This window comes from Lolium rigidum, chromosome 4 (genome assembly GCF_022539505.1).
Source record: "Lolium rigidum isolate FL_2022 chromosome 4, APGP_CSIRO_Lrig_0.1, whole genome shotgun sequence".
Lineage (NCBI taxonomy): Eukaryota > Viridiplantae > Streptophyta > Magnoliopsida > Poales > Poaceae > Lolium > Lolium rigidum.
Genome location: NC_061511.1, coordinates 45,960,231 through 45,965,499, shown reverse-complemented (window position 1 = coordinate 45,965,499; position 5,269 = coordinate 45,960,231). Strand labels below are relative to the sequence as shown.

The following is a 5,269-nucleotide window of genomic DNA, read 5'->3' as shown; positions in this document are numbered from 1 at the left end:
ATGCTGAGTGGAGTAGGGCGATATGGATCCGGAGCGACAGGTAGCTGGTTATCCATGTCGTTCATTATTGCTTGGCGACCTGGGCAAAGATCAGATTTTTTTTCAATACGGAACCAAATACGGTCCACTTGAACAGTCTTCCTGTACAAGGCTTTCCATTTTTGTGTCCGGCTGGCCGCCCCCTTTCTTTCTCGTTTCTGCGCTTCAGATACAGGGGTGCGGACTGCGGAGACGAGCCCCTGGCCCCTGCCTTGCAGCAGCAAGCTGCAGATCACCGAAGGCAGGGTGGGCAAGTCGAGGTGTGTGTCGAGAACTCGATATCAAGGGAAAGGCCTGCTGGTGGCCAACCCGTGCAGATCCAATGCGGGAGGCAGGCAGGTGGGGAGGACACGGCCTGCGTCTACGTGCCCGCCTAGGAGGGGCGGCGGTGGCCGGTGTTGCCACGTCCATGGCGAGAAAGGGTGATCTGGCCCGGTACATTATTCGTTTTAGGCTTTCAGTGGTGCTGTTAATTAGGCAAACTATGTTCGCTCCCCACCAAGTTCTGGTTACTGTTCATCTAAAAAGGTTCTGATTACTGTTCGTTCAAATCTGAATAGAAACTTGTGTATCGTTTCCCTGCAAAAAAAAAAAAAAAGGAATAAAAACTTGTGAATCGTTGCAAAGATATTGGTACGAATCTATAATCTATAATATCTAAATAGGAGCAACCCATTAAATTAATTTCTCTCAACATGCAAGCATGCCACCTCATTAAGTTGCCACCTCACACAAAACTGCCCATGTGTCAACATGCAACCGCACAACAAGTTTTCAGGAAAAAAAAAACCAGCTTCATGTGTCATGGGGTCCCTTTAATTCTCACGCTTGGCTCTTAGGGTGTGTTCGGTTGCAGAACCAAAAGGGATGGAATGTCATGGTTCCATTTTTGAGAATGGGTTGGTTCCATTCCTATGTTCGGTTTGTGCAAAATAGGGAATGGGTAGATTCTAATTCCTGTGTTCGGTTGGAGAGTACGAATGAGAAGAATCTGTTTCAGCTCACCCTTTTCATAGGAATGGTGAGAATACCTCCCATATGCATATGATGCAAAATGTACAGGTTTAGCTCCATTCATTTTTGACCATGTACCATGCAAGTTTTTGGCAGCATTTCCTTTGTATTTTCAACAAAAACAATTCACCATATACAACAACAAACATATACAGATACGGGATCACAAATAAGACAAATTTCAACCGAAATATCATAAGGTAGCAACAGTACCACATAGTTCATCTAAAAGCGATAAAGTTCAACCATGTTCATTACAGTCCATACATATCAAGTTCGTATACTAAACATCCAAAAGCAGACATAATTGAAGTTCATTACACTCCGTACATGTCAAGTTCACATACCAGCCAGCACACCTAACCAAAGTTCTTGGTCACATACCTACTAACCCAAACCAACTTGTTAGATAGGCTAAGCGACAAGAAAGCTCTTGCGATTTTGGGATTGTCAACAAGGTGAGCATAGTAGTGAGCAAGTTCTCCTTCACCATAACCAGGAACTTTGGAGACAACATCCCAAAGATTATCTGGTATAGTATCATCATCTCCAACGGACTTCACAAGAGCTTCAGCTACAAGTTTGAACCCATCTTTGAGAGTGGTAACTAGCGCATCATCTTCAAGTTGCACTACCTTGGCCTTCTTTTTTTCTGGTGCTTTGGAACTAGATGACTCGCCAACATTCACCTCACTATTGTCCTCCTCATCTAAGTCATTGGAGAGGGGATCATTCCCGGACCTAGCATGCTTACCCGTAGCATTAGTTGTGCCAAACATGGTGTTCATGGCATGATAATATTCAATGGGAGTGTTCAAGTAGTTGACATCAGATTTGTGGTCCTACACAAAAACATGCAAATGATTACATAATGTACACAAAACGTGGCATGCTAGTGTTGATTACAAGATTACCTTGCAATGACCTGCATAGTGTTCATCGCTTAGCTTAATAATGCAATTATCTTCATCCCATAGAGCTCCACTCAAATTCTTCAATTGGACTATCCTCCCCCAAATTATCCTCCACTTCTTAAGATGGTTGCTAACTTGGTCCCCCATGATAGCTAGCTTGAAATGTTCATTCAAACCTCGTAGCAACTTCATTGAAATGAACCTTCTTGAATCCGGACGAAGTTCTCTTCCCACTAGCAACCATGTCACACAAAAGGCTCAACATCATGTTAGTCATGGAGGTGGTCCACACTCGCCTGCCCACTTTTACCGGTGCTGCCACTTGGAGCGGTGGATCGCGTCATTGTCCATTTCTGTCCAGCCAATCAAAATGTTGCATAAAATGTATTACACCATCACAAATACATAGTTTTGAATTATAAAATGGCACAATCTGTCCAGCCAATCAAAAGGTTGCATAAAATGCATTACAACATCACAAATACATGGTTTTGAATTATAAAATGGCACAATCTGTCCAGCCAATCAAAAGGTTGCATAAAATGTATTATTACAACATCTGTCCAGCCACACTCATCAATTTCCATACATGGCTTGCCTATCTTGCCACATTTGTTCGGCAATTTGTTCACTTTTAGTTACCATGGCCCTTTGGTCGCTTGCTTGTTGCCTTGATGTACGAATTGGATGGGTGGTCCATGTTACCTCCGGTATGATAAACTCATCAATCCCTTGGGATAGTGCATAATTATGAAGGATGCAACAAGCTACAACTATGTCAACTTGCACCGGAAAGGTAAAGAATGGTTTTGCATCATCTAAAATTTTGAAACGTCTCTTGAGAGAACCAAATGCTCGCTCTACCGTCACCCGTAGAGATGAGTGCCTAAGGTTGAATAGCTCCTTTGCATTCTGGACTGGATTGCTACCCCACTCGTTCAGATGGTATTTCACATGACGAAAAGGTGGCATGAAACCAGTCTTTGCTCCGTAACCGGCATCAACTAGGTAGTATTTTCCTATGAAATGAAAACAAAAATTGGTGAAAAAGGAACTTGCACTAGTATACGGACAATTCTATCTAAGGAAACTATTTACCTTGTGGTACTTGTAAGCCTCTCTCACGCCCTAATGCATCCGCTAGAACGGTTGAATCATGAGCCGACCCTTCCCAACCAGCCATCACATATGTGAACTTGAGGTCGAAATCAACCGCTGCCATCACATTTTGAGTAGTAAAAGGCTTTCTACCACGGAAAGAATGTTCCACATCTTTGTTAATAGATGCTCGCACATGTGTACCATCGATAGCTCCAATACAATCCTATATAAGTAAACATATTAATTTTCATGTTCTAAAGTCTAGATGCTAAGATATAGTGGCCCGATGTTTGAAATTACCTTAAAATATGGGTCAAATCGATGATTTCCGGCAATTTTTGTTGGTATCTCCAATGATGGTGGCCTGATGTAATCATTACGCAACTCTCCTATGGCATGAAGGACTGCCCTAAAATAGATGCTTGTTGTGCTGAATGATCTACCAAAGTTTGTTGCAACAACCCTATTCCGAAGGTTATGCCCAATTGTATGCAAAAACATCGCCACTTGTTGCTCCACAATTAGATGAACACTGTGCTCTAACAACTTACAATCCCTCAATATGTCACACAATTGAAAGAAAGGACCTCTATCAAACCTTAACATATTTCTACATGTCACATCACATTGCCAAATTTTTTGGTTCAAATAATCAAATCTGATCCTATCTCATTCTTGCATTGGGCCATAGGTGATACGGGGTCTTCTTCTCTTCCTCGTGATAGCACGAACAAGTACGACACTCTGCAGCCAGTGTCATAAAAACAGCAGCTCCCCTAATCATTCTTTTCCTTTTACTCATGCTCTTGACCATCTACAATGCAAGTTTTCTATCAAAATAGAACCAAAATTTGTCTAACCAGTATACAACAAACAGAAGTACAGAACCATATAGCAAACAGATTGCAAGTATACAAATAGATTGCAAGTATACAACGAAGTACATAACCATATAGCAAGTTAAGAACATATTTGGATGCCTCTCCTCCCAATCTTCACAATCTCAATCTGCTGCCGGTCAAGTTCGAAACCGAAAATTGCAGTACGCGAGGGAGGAGTTGGGGGTGGAGGCAGGGGAGGGGTGGATTCATACCGTCCCGATGTGCCGCCGCCTGCTCGAGGTCCCGATGCGCCGTCGCCTGCTCCTGCCCCGTCACCGCCTGCTCCTGCCCCGCCGCCTCCTACTCCTGCCCCGCCGCGCCGCTGCCTGCTCCTGCCTACCGACGCGCCGCTCCAGTCGACGGGAGAAGAGGGCGCCACTAGAGAGCAGCCGAGGGAGACGGAGAGGGAGAGGCTCCAGCGCTGCCACAGAGAAGGAAGCGAGGGAGAGGGTCGTGCGTGGGTTGGGTGAGATAGGGTTCGGGACGGGGGTGAGAGGTGAGATTGGTTTTCTTTTTTTCGTTAGCTCGCCTCGGTACCGAGTGATTCCACCGATTTGGAGGTACCGCCCAATTCCGAATCTATGCCGAATATTCGTTTTCCAGGAATCGCTAGGTTCTAGTTTTAGTTCCTACCGAACACACGAATCTGCTCTCGGGTGCAGGTCCAACCCATTACGTTCCATGCGGTGACACCAACCGAACACACCCTTAATCTCCCCCACTATCTCCTCCTGTCCTTCATACACCAATTATACTACCATCTACCTACACCACGTCACCACAGCCTTCTGATCCGGCATGGAGTATCATGACGTAAATGAAGAGTGAACACGAGCACCTTTCTCTCATGCAATTATACCACATGCAGTTTTTGTATGAGATATCCGCCAGCCAGCACTTCAGTATTAAGTGGGGCTGTTCCTCTTCTACTACCCTATGTTTATTATTGCTACCCTTCTCCTTCCTCTCTCTTCCAGAATTTTTCAATGCTCGCTCGAAGGTTCTATATATTGATCTCGGGAGTTTCCCCTCATGTCCAAATGAAGCCGACGCCTCATTTTCTACAATTGTTTATGGAAGGATCATATGTTTTGGCTCATGGTAGACCTGAACAATCAGGATTATTGCCTTTTTTATTTTGTTCGTCCCTTCGTGAATCTGGTCTTAGTAATTGCTGAACTCCCATGGTTACCATCTTCTCGACAATAGATTCATACACCCAACACACCTTCAACCGAGTCAGTATCCATGCCAGGACCCCAACTTCATCGGTCCGAAGTAGTGGACTAAGACCGGTCGGCCAAGCATCCTCTAGACTTA

The 5,269-nt window shown here is 44.4% G+C and overlaps 1 pseudogene; it reads right to left on the bottom strand.

Annotated features, from left to right (window-relative positions):
- Window positions 1-1,412: 1,412 nt before the first annotated feature.
- On the bottom strand, window positions 1,413-3,882 carry LOC124646986 (annotated as a pseudogene).
- Window positions 3,883-5,269: the final 1,387 nt, after the last annotated feature.